We start from the raw sequence: 20,221 nt of genomic DNA on the forward strand, positions 1-20,221 counted from the left end.
AATGAGGAACAGACTGCCGTTCCAATTGGGGCAGAGGGACAGGATGACGTTCCAATAATAGAGGAACCATAGCAACCTTTCATTTGTGTTAAGAAAGAAAAGGAGAATAAGGAGATCCAAACAGAGGCACCGCCCTCAGGGGTGATCCGGGTTCTGAACTCCAAACAGTATAACAAAAAGGTTCAGGTAAAACTCCCGGCCTCTACGGCCCTATGGAAAAAGGATCCAAAAACAAGAACCTTGCACAAGATGATGAAGCAAGCTCAGCAAGAAGCTGAACAGTTGAAGGAACAAACAGTCCCCCGGGAAAAATATGAAGAGTTGCAACAGCAACTTCGGGATATTAGTCAGTCCGAGAGCCAGGCCTTCGAAGGCTGGCAAAAGGAGCAAGAAAAAGTTGCAAAGGTAACTCGTCGATTAGATATTGTTGTTAGGCAGATGGACACTGTGTGTTCTTTGTATAACGACGTTCTGGCCTGTAGGCCCCCTGCTAAAAATTATGCTTTATTTCTGCTTGAACGATATTTACGATTAAAGATAAAAGCTGTCAAGGCAGGTGCCCCTATACAAATCAATACTGTTAATGATTTCATAGATTGTTGCAAGCATTATGGAACTAAGGTTTAAAGATTATTATGTGAATTTTACTTGCATAACCTCGTGCTAGACCAGGAAACTGATTTAAATCCTAGCCCTTTTGTTTGGGACATCCAATTGCAAGCCTTCGTTTCATTCGGGGTTAATCAGCTAAAATGGATCAGGGCTTATAACACTTTTCAGAGACAGGAAAATAGCCTAGACTTGTGGGTAAGAGCCGAGCCTAGAGACCCAGTACTGTTATGGAGAGCACATAGGAGCCTTATGAGAATCCCTGGTGTTATGGAGACATTAGGACCCATGCACGAGGACCTAATCCGACAAAATCTGGAATATTTTCTGACTATTAAAGACCTCGCCATCGATGCTGCAAAATTCCGATACCAGACTTCGAACCCAAACATCCAACTCAGGGAACCATTCAAGTATGAAAATTTTGAGCTAGTTGCCAGCCGATTGAACCTTTATGGCGAACGTATTTTGCAAGCAGGGCCATCCTCGTTAGGGTATCGATTTCGTAGTCCAATTATTTGGCACCCTGCACCCGGATATCAGGCCTTGTATGAAATGCCTGAAGGTCAAACAAATCAGTTCTTTGATGATTTAGTTGCTCATCATGGCTATAGGCCTCCACACGAGGTTCCCTTTCTAGCCTATTCTCTTACCGCCTTGCATGTCAACTATAATGTTTTCATGAGGGCATGAAACAGGGTAAGCAAGGGGGTGTGTGGAGCACTGGAAAGGTATGTTTTTGACGAACAATTTAGTGACTTTTCAGTAACAATTGTAACCCTTCCTGCATAATGAACTTAAAGAAATAAAGAATTTTAATAGAATGTGTAAGAATTAGTATGGAAAGCTTAATCGCTGATAATTGTTATTTTTCCATGCAGGAAAGGGTGGAAACGAAGGGCTTCCATTCGAAAGGAAAAGACAAAGGAGGAATAACTATTGTCCCTTTAGAAGGGAACCGGATGCGAACGAGATCGAACAGATCGAAGCAGAACGACCCTGAAAAGAAAGAAGGATTATCAATTCGGTGGAACAGGGGAAGAAAAGTAAAGGATTAACGGCTTGGCGAATCCCTCAGGATATTTGATCCTGAGGGATCGTTGTTTTGCTTATTTTTGCTACCTAGATACCTCCGCCGTTACTTTTATAAAAAGGGACAGCATCGTTAAGCAAAGGGACCTTTTTTTCATATATGTAACTGTGACTTTCAGATTCAACTTTGATCATCGACTCTCACTAAGACTTGTTTTGTTGTACATTTGTTGATGCATTAATATAAAAGACTTGGTGTTCATTTCATCTCTACATCTGGTGTAATCTAAGGCAGTGTACCGTTGGAAGCTAAGGGCCCGGCTCCGAAGGACACTTGCTTTTGTATCATTATAATTTGGTTTCTGCGTGGTTTGTTTATCTTTATAGTTTGGTGATTTGACATGTTCTTCATATGCTATTCCATGCTCTGTTACGATTAATTCATTAATGGTTTCTTTCAAGAGATTTATGTAGTGACTCTGCATCGTATGGGTGAATCTTTTCAGAGTTGATTGCATGTTAACAATCTAAGCCAATTGTTTCTATTACAGAGCCTTCATATTGAATATTGTTGTATTGGATTCATTTGAAATCTCAATTATTGGAATCCGGAAGTAATGTTATTCTATTTGGAAGCATAGTCTTATTTGCGTTAATCATCAGATTGCTATATTAAGCGTGTTGTGTATCTATGGTTGATGATTGTTGTTCCATAATTCATTTGTGAATACTATTCCATAAAGTATAAACCATTGAAGTTGCTTTAAGAGAAGAGACTGCTATTTTATTACAGAGTGTGAGTTTGGTTGAATAGAACAAGTTTAGTTTAGACTCGCGAGGTTTAGTTCCATTTATTGCTGTTCCATTTACTGTTGTTCCATTTCAGATTTGCTGTTCCATTTCCTGTTTGCTGTTCCATTTTACTTTCTGCCGTTCCATTTACTTGCATTTACTATTTTTGTGTGAGAGAAGGTCTAAGGCTATAGAGAGCCTCAGCAGTCGCTGCCTAGCTCCCAGACCTATGGTCCATGCTCTAATTTCCTTTCCATCAGTTTCTAGAGGGATGGGTTATCGCTTCCGCACCCTTGACTGATAAGCCGCTTTGTGTGATTTTATTCTTTTAGAACAATTTAGTCATAATTTTAGCATCTGTTTACTCTTGTATTTTCTAGACACTGTACTACTAAGCATTACTCTGACAAATAGCCTCGGATTGAGTTACTCTTTGCAATAACAAAGCGTTCCCGGATTGACTTATTAATGTGGCATAACTAGAGGTGAAAGAGACCCTTGTTACAGCTCTACATCATCCAACTGACTGCACCTCCTAATAGGTTGAACACATACCCACTTGTAGATCTTCTTTAATCCAGATCTCCAGCCCAATCTGCATCAACAAAGCCATGAATATCGAACACTCTTTCCAATCCTGGTCTTCCTTGGTAGTACAAACCATAATCACTATTGCCACGCAAATACCTAAAAACCCACTTCACTACTGTCTAGTGCTCCTTCCATGGTTTTGACATAAACGTGCTCAATACTCCCACTGTATGTGCAATGTCTAGTCTAGTACAGACCATCGCATACATCAGGCTACCGACTGCACTTGCATATGGAACACGGGACACGTCCTCTTCCTCTTCTTGTGTCTTGGTACATTGTTCAGTAGATAAATTTACACCTACAGGAATAGGAACCTTCACTGGTTTACTATCCTGCATATTAAACCTCTGCAATATTGTCTCGACATACATCCTTTGGTTTAACCAGAGCTTCCTCTTTGTCCGATCTCTTTTAATTTCCATGCCCAAAATATAGTTTGCAGCACCAAGATCTTTCATGTCGAATTTGGAGGACAAATAGGGATCTTCAAATCTTGGATAATTTCTTTGTCATTTCCAACCAGAAACATATCATCCACATACAATACCAGATACATAACACAGTCACCAATTAATTTAAAATACACACAGTGATCTGCTTTGCTTCTGGTGAAGCCAAGTCCCATATAAATGTACAAAATTTCTAATACCACATCCTTGCTGACTATTTTAACCCATACAGAGACTTCTTTAACTTGCATACCAATTCTTTCTTACCCTTCATCGCAAAGCCTTCAGGTTGCTTCATGTAGATCTCCTTTTCTAGATCCCCGTGAAGAAATGTTGTCTTCAGATCCGTCTATTCTACCTCAAAATCAAAAGCAATAGCAACAAATAAAAGTAATCTAATAGAAGTTACCTTGGCAACAGGAGAAAAAATATCACCGAAATCAATTCTCGGCACTTGGGAATAACCTTTTGCTACCAACCGAGCTTTGTATTTCTCCACCTTTCCTTCTACATTTTTCTTCTTGTTGAACACCCATTTTCTGCCAATGGGTTTCCATCCAGCCGGCAACTCCACCAGATCCCAAGCCTTATTTTTGTGCAAAGATGCCATTTCATCAACCATGGCCTCTTTCTAGAGTATTCCATCCTCTGAATCTACTGCTTCATTCACATTTCCAGGATCATCATCAGTAATAGATAAAGCAAAATTTGAATAGAAAGAATATGGAATATACATTTCTGGTTGCCTTCTTTCTCGAACTGATCTTCTCACACTCGGAGTTTGTGGCTCTTCATCTTTTGATTCCTCATCTTCTGTAGAGTCTAATTCTTCTTCCTTTAGCTCAAACTCTATTTTATCAGGTCCCTTTGGTTGGACTTCATGTTTAAGAACATCTTTCACCTCTCTGAACACCACATCTTAGTTGTACTCAACCTTTGTTGTTACTGGGTTCCAAAGCTTATAACCCTTTAAACGATCCTTATACCCAATAAAGATGCACCTTTTAGATTTACTATCAAACTTGGTTCGATTCTCCTTTGGAACATGTGCATATGCATCACATCCAAATACCCTCATATGTGAAAGAGATAGTTTCTTACTAGTCCATACCTCTTGTGGAGTCTTATCCTCCAACACCGAGTAAGGTGATTTGCTGACCAGGTAACATGCTGTCTCCACCACCTCTACCCAAAATTCCTGTCCTAACCCGACAACACTAAGCATGCTTCTTGCCCTTGCCATCAACATCTTTTTTATTCTTTCTGCAACTCCATTTTCCTGAGGTGTATATGGAGTAGTCTTTTGTCGTGCTATACCACACTTCTTATATAAGTCTTCAAATTCCTTACTACAAAACTCTCCACCGTTATCTGTCCTCAACACCTTTATCTTCTACTCTGTCTGGTTTTCCACCAGAGCCTTAAATTCTTTAAACCTGTCAAATACTTCAGATTTCTTGTTAAGGAAATATATCCATGTATTCCTTGAGAGGTCATCTATAAATGATACATAGTACATAGACTTACCTAGTGATTGAACCTTCACAGGTCCAAACACATCATTGTGTACAAGCTCTAATATATGTTTCACCCTCTTACCATCAGAGGGGAAACTCACCCGATTCTACTTCCCATATACACAATTTTCACAGAAATCAAAATCCAGAGAAATATTACTCATACCTTCTACCATACCTTTACCATGAAGTATTTGAAGGCCCTTCTCTCCAATATGTCCAAGCTTTTGATGCCACAGCATGGTCTTCTCTCCAGAGACCACTATATTTTCTGCTCCACCTTCAGGAACCATAGAACTGTTGCACCCATCAACAATAGTGCTACCTTGCAACTTGTACAGAGTTCCAATCCGAACTCCCCGCATCAATACCACTGCTCCCCGAACAATCTTGTAGGTATCCTTCTCAAAAATTGTTTTTACACCTGCATCATCCAGCTTGCTTACAGAAATCAGATTTCTGGCCAATACAAGAATATGTAGAACATCCAGAAGTGTTCTCACCCTTCCACCTTGCAACTTCAACTTTAATTTTCTGTGACCAACGATTCTAGCCTTCCTATCATCCCCTAAGAAGACATCACCACCATCATATTTCTCATACTCGCAGCACCACTCTCTATGGGGAGTGAAGTGAAATGATACACTTGAGTCAATCAACCATGCCTCATGATCTACATGTGTACTTGAAGAAGCCAAGTACACATCCCCACCTTCATCTAAGGTGGTTTTCACCTTTGCAGAAGGAGCATCATTAGATCCCTTTCCTTTATCAAGAGCTTTAGATTTAAAAACCCTTTTGTAGTGCCCTTCCTTTTTGCATTTTCATCACACCACCTTTACAGGTTTTCCTAGAGATTTAGATCTCCCACTCGATGAGTTATCTTTGTTTCTGTTCTGAGACCGCCCTTGTACAGACATGGCATCACCATTATGGCTCTCCATATTTTTCCATCTCATCTCCTCCATCAGCAAGGATAAGATTGTTTCATCAAACTGCAAGGAATTTGTATTGCTACCCATTGCAATAACCAGACTATCCCATGAATCTGGTAGAGAACACAACAAACTGATGCACTTATCTTCATCTAAAATTTTAATATCAACAGATGATAACTAACTGACCACAGTATTGAATGTGTTCAGATGCTCTATCACCGAGTCTCCATCTTTCATCCTCAGGTTATATAAATTTTTCCGTAGGAATAGTTTATTCACCAAAGACTTAGATTGGTACAAAGTCCCTAACTTGACCCACAAATCCTTAGCCATAGCTTCCCCTGATACATTCAACAATACTGAATCTGAGACACACAATCGTATTGTACTCTTTTCCTTTCGATCTAACTTCTTCCATCCTTCATCAGACACTCTCGTTGGTTAAGTGCCTGGATCTACCATGATCCATTGATCTTTATCCACCAATAGATCCTCCATCTTCAGTTTCCACAACTCAAAACTCTGACCATTAAATTGTTCGATCTCTTTCCTTCCACTACCTGCCATCTTCTTTCACCACCAAAATCGATCTCTCAAATCTCCCACTGAGCACGCTCTACCACATGCCCGAGTGAAAGCCCTCAGCAATAAAGGCATCCCCTTGAAGCCAAAACATCTCCGATACCAAATGTAGGTTTTAACCCCGTACATAAATTATAGAAAATAAACAATGCAAGAGAACAACACATAAAACACATATACATAGATATTTTCCCCTGGTTCCCAAAACCAGGGCTACCATCTTGATTTTTAATTATATTCCTTTCAATGTTATAATACATATTTATACATCCCAAAGCATCCAATACCATGGACCGAAAAACTATCGTGTCTAAAACCATGGACCGAAAACCATCGTGTCCAAAACCATGTGCGAAAAACATGCACAAAACCATAGGTAGGTCCGCCCAACCTAACATAGGGTCCAAAATCAAAATTTTCCAGGGCACTACCCCAGACCCCATAGAGTGGGGTTACTTGCACCCATAAAACCCCCTATGACTCCCCCCACTACGCAATCGCCACAACAAGGGGGGGGGGGGTTCACCCCCCTTCTAATCCCCTGGTTAACTATGTGGGCTAGTAGTGGAAAGAATATAACACAACCCAATAGGAACAGGCGCTAGAGTTGCAAACTCCACAACAGAAAACAACTCTGGAAATTACAGTGGAAGAGACTGTAAATACACAAGAGGTAGAGCACATCCCTGCCACCCGCACTTCCGAAATAATTTTGAGAATTGAGTACATTCCCCCTCTCTCTATGTTCTATAGCCCACAGCATAAGGCCATGGTGAAAAGACAAAGAAAGAAAAGGAAATTGGACTCTACAGCTGCTACTACCCCTGAAAATGAACCAATGGATGTTCTATGGAAAGACTCACCCGTTGACCCATCCGCCAACCTTACTAGACTCTCGCAGTTTGTAGGTGCTTACGCTACAACGACCATGGACAAAGAAATAAAAATACAAATGTTTCTTAGAGAAAAGGAAGATAAAATAACGTCACTTGAGCAACAATTACAACAAGTAAAATCCGACCAATAGGCAGAGATATAGTTGGCCAAGCTTCAACAGGTATTTGAACAGATGAAAATAGAACATCGAACCATCTTAGCTGAGAAGAAGGCACAGATGCAAGAAATAAATGATCTACACAAAGACGATCCAAAAATTGATCAATTTTTTACCGAAGAACTTGGTCTTAACTCCCAGCTGATGCACCAGAAAGAATTATTCTGCTAGAATATTTCACAGTGGAAATCTTATTGCGAAACGAGTGATAAACTGACAATTCAAGTCATGGAAATGAGACTTGAATACGAAGAAATTTTTAAAAGGGTCTCTGATTTTATCGCCTGGAAAAATACAGAAGAGGGGAGAAAGGCCGACTTTCCCAAGCTAGAAAAGTCACATAAGGAAATCCTATTTGCGAACTGGGATTCTCAGCTTAAAGAAGAAATAAAGGAAACAATGGACGTGGCGATGGCAGCAAATAGTGTGATAGAAAACATCGACGATAATTTACATAGTTCAAACCTTGTGGCAGAATCCATTCCGGGTTTCCTTCCTAATTCGAAACAACTTGAACATCAACAGAAACAGGCAGCAGCAGAAAAGCCATAAGTGATAAGGCAAATGACCAAGTTAAACTGGAAGTCAGCTACTCCAGGTTCTGTTGAAGTCATTTGGAATGTAGAAGACACAGTAATTCATACTGTTAGTCCATCATTAGAACACAGCCTTCATGAAGAAGCAATCCAGTCGGCTCATGAACAGCAAGGTGAGATCTTTGCTCAAGCAAGTGAAAAAGTTTCTTTGAGTGAATTTGTGGCAGACGATGTAAATGATAATACTGTGCTTGATAATATTGAAGAATGTAATAAGGAACTTGATAATTTGGTTGTGATATCATATGAAGATGACCTACAACACATTCACACCATAGAAGAACAAAACATTCAGGATTTCCATTCAGATTCCTCTTCATATGTTTCATGTGCTGAAATGCTTTTCCAAGAAGAGATCTGCCCATCCATTTGTTCAGAGTTTTTTGAAGCCCATGAGCATACTTTTACTGAAGCACATGATGAAGGCAGATCAGAATTTGAAACAAAGGACACCTTGTTCTTTCAGCAGGAGGTGGCAGTGGAAAATCTTCATGTTTTTCACGATCCTCTAGCAAGTTTGTTGCAGCCAGCAGTGATAGTGTTTATTGCAGTGTTCAGTGATGAAGGAGATCATGGTCAGCTATGTTTTTGGATGCCCAATTACCAGTATCCATTGTTGATCATGAGATCTGATTGGGAGAATCAGTCAAGAAGGCATCTGCTTGATTGGTTGCATTGGCATTTTGATATAGTTTGATGTATATTGTCTTGTAAGAAACACAGCTGGTTGTCATCATGATTTCAAATCTTGATGGACTGCTGCCTTCAATAAGCTTTGTAAGTTCTTGTTTTCGTTAAGTCAGTCATGAGTCATTTGTGAGTCAGTTTTCAGTCATGTTGGTTTCATAATTGTTTCGGCTTGAGTCAGGTTTCAGTCAATAAATGAGTCAAAGTCTTGTGTCGTTTGCCAAAATATGGACTCCATTGCCCAATGGTTGAAAGCACTGGTCTGCTCTCCCAGAGGTCTGAGGTTCTTGGCACCTCCAAGGAGCTACCATCCCCATTGGAGCCAATGTTAGTGTCAGTCTTTCCAGCCTTCCTCCAGTGATCAAATATGCTCTTACAAAGTGATTTTGAAGTGTCAAGGTCAAATTTTGTCATTTCAGTGAGTCTTCAAGCAAAATTTGGTCACTAGGCATTAGGTCTAGGGTTTGCTCTCACTCTTTTCAAAGTTGCCCAAATGCCAATCTATGTCACTATTCAGCTGAGTCTATCATCATTCATAGGGTTTTCATTATCATGTCAGTGTCTAATGAGTCATTTTACACCTTGTCCATGCTTCAGTTGCGCCTAGGTAAGGTCATTTCCCTCTCCTAGGGTTTTGAAGGCAATTTCTCTTGGACGGTCAAATCATCGGAAAAACTTGTATCCTGATGTTCATACACCTTCCTCTATCCTTAAAATACCTTATCAAATACTTCTCATCCCTTAGATCCGTCAAATTCCTCATTTTTGCACAAACACTAGTTTCTAGCTACAACCTGGCAATTTTTTAGGTTGGGCCTGTGTTTTGCCCTTTTGGACCCCTTCCCCTCACTCAATCTCTGAGATTCCACTTTCCCCTGCTTCCTAACATCCCTCCCTACTTCCAAAAATTTCCCCAAGAATTTAGAAGCCTCTTATCCCCTTCATTTCGCTTCATTTCGACAAAATCCCTTGTTCCACACATTGGGATAAGTTCCACTCAAAAGCCGTTTCAGAGCAATCAAAGATGAATTTTGGAAAACTGAGAGAGGTTTTTGTCCATAATAGGCCAAGGAAGAAAAACCTCCTTCACTTTTTTCACAGGTGTCATGGTTTTAGAGAAATGTCAAAATTACAATCACCGGATCTAAGGAGGTTGGCCAAGGCACTAAAACGATGGAAAAGGCCCGATCCACTCCAAATTTTGGCCAAAGCCTCTTTGACTGAGCATGGTACTTTATTGGGCACTCCCAGCCCAAATTTCAAGAAATTTGGAGAAAATTTTGTCAATTGTGAATTTTTTGTGCCAAACACAGGTTTTCTCCACCAATGGCCTTTCGTTGGGCAACTCCGTTTTGGGAAAACTCAGCATTTCTGGATTTGTCATGGAAATTTACACTTTCTCAGCCATTTCCAAGAAATTTCACCAAGTTTTGGGCCTCCAAAAAGTCAAAAAACAAGCAAAAAATGACTTTCTGCCACCTTTTTGACACACATGAAGCAGTCTTGGGAGATTGCAATTTTGGAGGGGTAAATGACCACCAAATTCAGAAATTCTACTTGGGTTGGAAAGTAGACATCCAGACCTTTCCAACAAGACCACTTTTGCCTCATTTGGACACCGGGAGGTACCTCAAAATCAGCTCCAAAGTAGCACGACCCGTTCAGGAAGAGGGCGCGACCCGTTGGGCAGTCTTCACAGGAATTCATCTACATCTCAGGAATTCGCCCAGTTTTGACCAGTTTTGACTTGTGATGGGATTTTTCACCCTCTTTGATGTAATTAATGTATTTTCATGTTGACATGACACTTATTTACCTATTCTAGAAGATTCATTCATGAAATAGCAAACATTTAATGAATGAATTGGTTTCCTAACTAATAGAGGCAAGTTGTTTTGACTGCCTAGATTTTAGTGCTCAGTTTAGAATTGGTTGAAACAGCTCCTAGGATAGTGAGCTCGACCCCTAGAGGCAAGGAAAGGTGTTAGCTTGCCTATATTATGTATTTTCTTAGTCATTTTCAGGGGTTGGAGAGGTTGGACTCTTGAGGGAGAAGCTCTATTGTATTATTCATTGTATCTCTGCAGTTTTGGCAAAGGAAGAAAGAACAGGGTTTTGCAGTCCTTTTTGGGATTCCTGTGGTTACATGTATTGATGGTGTGTTTCTATTTGTACTTGTAAATTTTTTATGTGATTCATCTTCTTACTTTTCCTTCTGCAAATTAGGCAAATGAAGTGTTAAAGTAGAATTCATGATTGCCATGCTCTGGTTTTAAGTTTGCTTAATATTTATGTTTTCATCTGTCTAAAGAGAACTATTGAAGGTTTCTTGCTCTCTTTAGCTCCTCATTGGTCATTCTTATCCATTCACTTAATTTAAAGGCATCAGTACAGTCTCCTACCTTGCCCCAAAGAACCCCCTGCAAAAACTGTGTCCAATCCCCGCACCCAGAATTGCCTTTCCCCAACTTTCCACCAAAACCCTAAAAATCCCAAATCAAACTTTTTTATCCGTTTACTAGCCTAAAATCAGTGTTCTTTATTGGTTATCTTTTCCTGTTGAAGATCTTTTCCGAGATAGACCGGAGAGAGCCCTCTCCTGCCCCGTAGGGCTAGCTACGAGGCTAAGTGGTTTGATGTTGCCTTGAAGTTTACCTTTCTCAGCCTGAGGTGAAATTTCAAGCGCTAACACTACTAACATATTTTTGATATTCCTTTACCTTCCTAAGTTGTTGCTAAAGCAATGCACAAATGGAAGCAAACTAATCAAATCCGCAACTACTTGTAATGAAATAATGCTAAAGACAATTCAACCATTGATCTATGAAATCAACTAAGCATACAAATACAAGAAGATGAGCCTTTGCTTCTAGGGTTGGGTCCTAACCCAAGAGCTTCAGCCCTCTGAGTCAACTCAGTGATGGATCAAGGAAATGCTCATTCTCATTATCATATTACAAAATTACATAACAATGTCTTCCATAAGTCTTGAACTCAAAAATTTTTTAGTTCTTTTATGTCAAAAATTTGAATCCTAATGAGGCTCTAGGCCTCCTTATTTATACAATTGAAGTCTCCAACAACTTCCTTAAATATAGGGAGACTAAGCTCCCAAACTCAAGATGAAATGGCTCTTTAACTGTCATTGGCTCGACTGCCTTTTGATCTTCATGACTTCGCTGCTTGTAACTCGAAGTTAGTGTGATTTGATGGAGGAATATTCGAATGAGTGAAGAGTAAATGAGGAGGATATATCTCCTATAATCTCTCCTCCTTGTCTCATTCAATTTTCTACCCTTAATTAGCCAAAATTGGCATGATTTGCTCTCAAAAACCTGCAATCAATGTACATTAGTCCACTAGGAATAACATCTCACTGTTACTCATCTCATTAAGCAAAATATAATTAAAATATGTAAGGAATTATGAGAAGATTTGATTTAAATAAGCTTGGAGGTGTATTAAGGTCCATATAGTTACCCAATGATGAGGCTCATAATCACCCCCCTACTGAAATTGTTTCTCATCCTCTGAGCAACTCAATCTATATCCATGTCCTTCAATGCTCTAGTGGCTTCCCTAGCATCCCATGCTTATGCTGTAGTTTCCTCTTCCTATTGATAGAATCCTACCTTCCTCTTTATCTCCTCCAACTGCTTTCTTTCTTCCTCTTCCTTCCTTCCTTCCAGCATTCCTAAGAGTAGTGGTGAGCTTAATCTAAAGCCAATCCAATTGACTTTGAGTCTTTTGAGAGCTCGCTTGTACATGGGTGTTCTGTTTAGTGCCTCTCTCATTCTCTGAGGAGAATGGTACTCTCTTATTTTCAAGCTGTGGGGAAAAGTGTTCCATCTCCTTTGATAAGCTTGCATACTATCATCCCCTAACAACCTGAACATGTCCTCATAGTGTGTGACTTCTTTCTCTTGGGCAGCAAGGTACCTAGGTGCAAGCTTAGGGTCATTTGCAATTGGGTTGTGGGTGATGATGACAACCATTGGATTTGATTGTAAAGATCTTATAATGAGGGGTTTCTTCTATTCTCTTTCTATTACTTTCTTCATTTCTACAGCTCTTGCCTCCTCATGATTCATCCATGATGCCAAAGCCATCAATTTCAAGTCCCCTTGTTTTGAATTGGGTCCCACACATTCAGATCTATTAAGGCCAAGTTGTGTAGGTAAAACTCATACATTTTAGCTCTATCCTCCAAGGTGATTTGATCATAGAGATCAATGAATTGTTTGTAGTCTTAGAAGGGCATAGTGCCTCTCTGTGCTAGACTCTTAATTTAGAACTGTAGCCATTGTTCCTTAAGATACAATGCATAGGACTTTGCTGGCATCCTGCACTGGATTGCCTCTAAGGATAAACTAGCCATGGATGCCAATTGACTTTCTCTCTCTTGTAACTATCCCCTTAGCCATGCATTCTCTTCTTCCAACTAATCTTTCATCATTTCCTCTTTTCCCCTTATGATCCTCAGTTCTCTGCCCATCGCCTTTACTTTTTCCTCCATGTGGCCTATATCCTCCACTCCTTTAGATTTGAAAATTTTCATCCACCTATGTTCTCTTGCCCTTTCTTTTTCAAGCTCAAAGAATAAAGGGATGGAAAATGTCTGTGGAATGACCCTACCCCCTTCAATGAACCTGTAGTAAGAGTCAAGGTTGGGCTGAGAACTAGGTTCCCTCAGTTCTGGATGTTTCTTCTTTGTTTCTTGCTGAATGATCCCTTGTTGGTCCATTTTCTGAGTTTCCTGGAGGTTTAGTAGAGCTTCTTGTAGGATGGCCTTTGCTTCTTATAGGTCTTTCTGTGTCTCCTATAGGAGACCTCTTCCTTTGGATGAGGCAAACCTAGTGACAAGCCTCCTAACATAAGTGATGGGATATTTGGGAGAGGCTTCTCCTGATGATCATTCTCCTTGAGTTTTCATAAGAGGAGCTACCTTTTCTTGCTGTTTTGGTGAGTCTTCAATGACAATAGGAACTTTGGTGGATGTTTTAGGCTTTCTCGCCTGATTCTTGTACTTTTTCTTGTCCTAAAGTACAATGGGTTTTGTCTCTGTCTCTTCCCTTTTTACTTGATAGGTGTACTTAAGGTAGTAAGAGTAGTTGCTTCCGCTTTCTCAGTGGGTTCTGTAGATACCCTTGGTGATTCTTCCCCCATTTTTCCTTGGATTGTAGACCTCTGTTCTTCCTTACCCTTTATCTCCTCTTTTCCATTCTCCTTATCATCCTTGTCTTTCTCTTCTTCTTCTCCCTCTAGTTCTGTAGGTTTTAACCCTGTACAAAAATTACCTGCATACGAATTCTAAGAACATAAAATAAACAATGCAGGAACATAACACATAAACCACATATACATAGATATTTTCCCCTGGATCGCAAAATCGGGACTACCAGTTTGATTTTTCATTATGTTCCTTTCAATGTTACAATACATATTTATACATGCCGAAGCATCCAATACCATGGACTGAAAACCATCATATCCAAAACCATGGACCGAAAACCATCGAGTCCAAAACCACGTGCGAAAACCATGCAAAAAACCATAGGTAGGTCCGCCCACCTATTACAGGGTCCAAAAAAAAAATTCCCTAGGGTGCTACCCCAAACCCCATAGAGGGGGCCTAACCGCCCCCCTTAAACCCCCCTGTGACCCCCCTGATGCATTGTTAGTGCAATGAAGCAGGGGCCTCGGCCCCCCTCTAACCCCCCGGTTAACTACAGAGGCTAGTTATGGAAAGAATATAACACAACCCAACATTCTCCAACTTGTTGTTTTCTCTCCACAGGGGGCCACATGAGAGCTTATTCATTTATCCAACCCTGAAATGCCCATTGTTTCTCTACACCAAGGGAACTTCTAGAGCTCACAGATTTTTTGAATGCATCTGCAATATTCTTCAAAGTGTCCACCTTTACCAAAAACACCTTTTTTTGTTCTATCATATCCATCACAAAGTGATATTGAACATCAATGTGCTTTGTCTTTGAATGATAAGCAGGTTTTTTTGCCAAGAAAATTGCACTTTGGCTGTCAGAGTCTATCCTTATAGCTCCCTGTACTAACCCCATACTTGAACACAATCTTTGAAACCAAACTGCTTCCTTTCTTGCATGAGTAGCTGCCATGTGTTTTGCTTCTGTAGTTGATAGTGCCACTACAGATTATTTCTTACTCATCCAACTGACTGCACCTCCAAATAGGTTAAACACATACCCACTTGTAGATATTCTCTAATTCAAATCTCCAACCCAAACTGCATCCACAAAGCTAGGAATATCGAACACTTTATCCAATCTTGGTCTTCCTTGGTAGCATAAACTGTAATCACTAGTGCCATACAAATGCCTGAAAATCCGCTTCACTATTGTCCAGTGCTCCTTCAGTAGCTTTGACATAAACCTGCTCAATACTCCCACTGCATGTGCAATGTTTGGTCTAGTACAGACCATTGCATACATTAGGCTACTAACTGCACTTCCATATAGAACATGGGACATGTCCTCTTCCTCTTCTTGTGTCTTGGGACACTATTTGACAGATAACTTTACACCTACAAGAATAGGAATGTTCACTAATTTATTATCCTGCATATTAAACCTCTGCAGTATTTTCTCGACATACTTCCTATGCCTTAACCAGAGATTCCTCTTTGCCCAATCTATTTTAATTTCCATGCCCAAAATATAGTTTGCAGCAACAAGATCTTTCATGTCAAATTTGGAGGACAATTGGGTCTTCAAATCCTGAATAATTTCTTTGTCATTTCCAACCAACAACATATCATCCACATACAAGACCAGATAAATAACATGATCACCAATTAATTTAGAATACAGAAAGTGATCTGCCTTGCTTCTGGTGAAGCCAAGTCCTCGTATAAATGTATTAAATTTCTGATACCACATCCTTTGACTATTTTAACCCATACAGAGACTTCTTTAACTTGCATAGGCAATAAAATTCTTTCTTACCCTTCACCACAAAACCTTCAGGTTCCTTCATGTAGATCTCCTCTTCCAGATCCCCATGAAGAAATGTTGTCTTCACATCCATTCGTTCTACCTCAAAATCAAAAGCAGTAGCAATAGATAAAAGTAATCTAATAGAAGCTACCTTGGCAACAGGACAAAAAATATCACCAAAATCAATTCTCGGCACCTAGGAATAACCTTTTACTACCAACCGAACTTTTTATTTCTCCACCTTTCCTTCTGCATTTGTCTTCTTCTTGAACACCCAGTTGCTACCAATGGGTTTCCTTCCAGCCGGCAATTTCACCAGATCCCAAGCCTCATTTTTGTGCAAAGATTCCATTTCATCAACCATGGCCTCCTTCCAGAGTTTTCCATCCATTGAATCTATTTCTTCCTTCTAAGTTTTGGGATCATCATCAGTAACAAATAAAACAAAATTTGAATAGAAAGCAGATGGACTATACCTTTTCAGTTGCCTTCTTTCTCGCACTGATCTCCTCACACCCGGAGTTTGTGGCTCTTCATCTTCTAATTCCTCCTCTGCTGTAGACTCTGGTTCTTCCTTCTTAAGCTCAAACTATATCTTCTCAGATTCCTTTGGTTGGACTTCATGTTTAATAAAATATTTTACCTCTCTAAACACCACATATCAGTTGTACACAACCTTCCTTGTTACTGGGTTCCAAAGCTTATAACCCTTTAAACCATCCTTATACCCAATAAAGATGCACTTTTCAGATTCACTAGCCAACTTGGTTCTTTTAACCTTTGGAACATGTACATATGCATCACATCTAAATACCCTCAGATGTGAAAGAGAGGGTTTCTTAGGAGTCCATACCTCTTGTGGAGTCTTATTCTCCAACGCTGATGAAGGTGATCGGTTGACTAGGTAACATGCTATCTCCACTGCCTATGCCCAGAATTCTTATCCCAACCCAACACCATTGGGCATGCTTCTTGCCCTTTCCATCAATGTCTTGTTCATTCTTTCTGTAACTCCATTTTTCTTAGGTCTGTATGGAGTAGTCTTCTGCCATGCTATACCACACTTCTTATAGAATTCTTCAAATTCCTTACTGAAAAACTCTCCAACATTATCTACCCTCAACACCTTTATCTTCTTCTTTGTCTGGTTTTCCACGAGAACCTTTAATTCTTTAAACCTATCAAAGACTTCAAATTTATTCTCAAGGAAATATATCCAAGTATTCCTTGAGAAGTCATCTATAAATGATACATAGTACATAGACTTACCCATTGATGGAACCTTCAGAGGTCCAAAAACATTACTGTGCACAAGTTCTAATAGTTTTTTCTCCCTCTTACCACCAGAGGGGAAACGAACCTGATTATACTTCCCATATATAAATTTTTCATAGAAATCAAAATCTAGAGAGCTATTACTCATACCTTCTATCATACCTTTACCATGAAGTATTCAAAGGCCCTTCTCTCCAATATGTCCAAGCCTTTGATGCCACGACACGGTCTTCTCTCCAGAAACCACTACATTTTCTGCGCCACCTTTAGGAACCCCAGAACTGTTGCACCCATCAACAATAGTGCTACCTTGCAACTTTACAAAGTTCCAATCCAAACACCCTACATCAATACTAGTGCTCCCCAAACCATCTTGCAAGTATCCTTCTCAAACACTATTTTTACACGTGCATCATCCATCTTACTTATAGAAATCAGATTTCTTGGCCAATACAGGAATATGCAGAACACCCGGAAGTGTTCTAACCCTTCCACCTTGCAACTTCAACTTTACTTTTCCACGACCAACGATTCTAGCCTTCCTATCATCCCCTAAGAAGACATCACCATCATCGTATTTCTCATACTCGGAGAACCACCCTCTATGGGGAGTGAAGTGAAAGGATGCACCTGAGTCAATCAACCATGCCTCATGATCTACATGTGTACTTGAATAAGCCAAGTACACATCCCCACCTTCATCTGAGTTTGTTTTCACCTCTACAGAAGGAGCATCATCAGATCCCTTCCCTTTGTCAGGAGCTTTAGATTTACAATCCGTTTTGTAGTGCCCTTCCTCTCCGCATTTCTAGCAAGCCACCTTTACAAGTTTTCCTAGAGATTTAGATCTCCCTCTAGATTTAGATCTCCCACTCAATGAATTATTTTTTTTCTATTCTGGGACCGTCCTCATACAGACAAGGCATCACCATTCTAGCTCTCCATATTTTTCTGTCTCATCTCCTCCGTCAGAAAGGGTGAGACTATTTCATCAAATTACAATGCAGTTGCATTACTACCTATTGAAATAACCAAACTATCCCACGAATATGGTGGAGAACACAACAAACTCATGCACTTATCTTCATCTAAAATTTTAATATCAATACATAATAACTAACTTACCACAATATTAAATGCGTTCATATGCTCTGTCACCAAGTCTCCATCTTTCATCCTCAGGTTATAATTTTTTTTTCCATAGGAGCAGTTTATTTACCAAAGACTTAGATTGGTACAAAGTCCCTAACTTGTCCCACAAAGCCTTAATCGTAGCTTCCCCTGATACATTCAGCAATACTGAATCTAAGACACACAACCGTATTGTGATCTTTTCCTTCTGATCCAACTTCTTCCGTTCTTCATTAGACACTCCCATTGGTTTAGTACCCATATCTACCATGATCCACTGATCATTATCCACCAATAGATCCTCCATATTGAGTTTCCACAACTCAAAAGTCTGACTATTAAATTTATCGATCTCTATCTTTCCACTTCTCGCCATCTTCTTTCACCACCAGAATCGATCTCGCAGATCTCCCACTGAACAAGGTATACCATTGGCATCGGGAAACCCCTCAGCAACAAATGCGTCCCCTTGAAGCCAAAACAAATCTAATACTAAATGTAGGTTTTAACCCCGTACAGAAATTACCCGCATAGTAATTCTAAGAACATAAAATAAACAATATGAAAGCATAACACATATACACGGAGATTTTCCCCGAGATCCCAAAACCAAGACTACTAGATTTATTTTTCATTATGTTCCTTTCAATGTTACAATACATATTTATATATGCCAAAGCATCAAATACCATGGATCAAAAAACTATCACGTCCAAAACCATGGACCGAAAACCATCGCATCCAAAACCATGCACAAAACCATAGGTAGGTCCACCCAACCTAATATAGGGTCCAAAAACAAATTTCCTCAAGGCAGTACCCCAAATCCCGTAGAGGGGGGGCTAACTGCCCTCCTCAAACCCCCTCATACAGGGGGCTGCCACCCCCTCTGTGATCACCCCACTGCGCAGTTGGCACAATGAAGGGGGGGGCTCCACCCCCCCTCTAACCCCTCGATTAAATAGGGGGGCTAGTCATGGAAATAATATGACACAACCCCAACAAGTTGCTCACTATGTTCATCAGTTTCTTCCTTTGCATCTTCTTCTGTCCCTTCATCACTTTCCTCCTCTTTTTCTTCCTCTTATTCTTCCTCTATTTCCTCTTCATTCCTTTTTGTTTCCTCTTCATCCCTCTCACTAGTAGTGGGGATTTTGTCATATTCAAGAGCTTTTATTTCTCCCTCTATCTGCATGTCTTTGAAAGTTGTCCATGTAATAGGGAGTCTTAGGTTTGGAGGGCATCTTCCAGGATAAGTTTGATTAACCCATGATAGACTAGTTTTTTATGTTTTCCTTCCTGCACCTTGATGTTCATATCTATCATTAATTGAAGAAGAAAGTAGGGTATGCTTATTCTCTTTTGAGGAGGTGTGTCTACTCCAAACCTCAGTTCTTGGAGAAGCCTAGAATGGTATCCATATACCACACTGTATCTCCCCTCACATGATATATATTTAATGAGGTGGTAGCTAATTTCATTCCAAGGGTATGGAAAGCTTTCTCTTCTAACCCCATTTTTGTCTTCCATTGCCTCCTCTCCTTCCGAAAAGAATTTCTTCTGTGCAAGTTGGTTGTTACCCTTATCTTCCTTTCTCCAAGGCAACCCTAAAGGAAGTGTGGTGATTCTGCCTATGTCTTCAGGGGTGGTTTCTAGTGAGAGACCTTTCACCACAGCAGTGGCATGCATCCTAGTTAGTGGTATGAGCGAGAGATCAAAGTATATGGCCACCCCATCATCGTATCCCCTCATTTTTTCAAAGAAACCCATCCAATTTTGCCTTGTGAAGATCTCTACTACAGGAGGGTGCTGAGGAATTCTCACTGTGTTTGTGGGTTCCCTCTTGTTAAATCCCCCTGTCATTTTTTAACTGATGATTGTGGAAGCTTGTAGGGGTATAATTCCAAATTATAATGGGTGAGATATTTTAAATGACAACTCTCTATACAATTCCCCTAGACTGCATTTTCCTTAACAAAATAGAAGTGTTT

The sequence above is a fragment of the Pinus tabuliformis genome, chromosome 2_2 (assembly GCF_031772625.1).
Source record: "Pinus tabuliformis cultivar Carrire ecotype Pingquan chromosome 2_2, CPIR1, whole genome shotgun sequence".
NCBI classification, from domain to species: Eukaryota; Viridiplantae; Streptophyta; class Pinopsida; order Pinales; family Pinaceae; genus Pinus; species Pinus tabuliformis.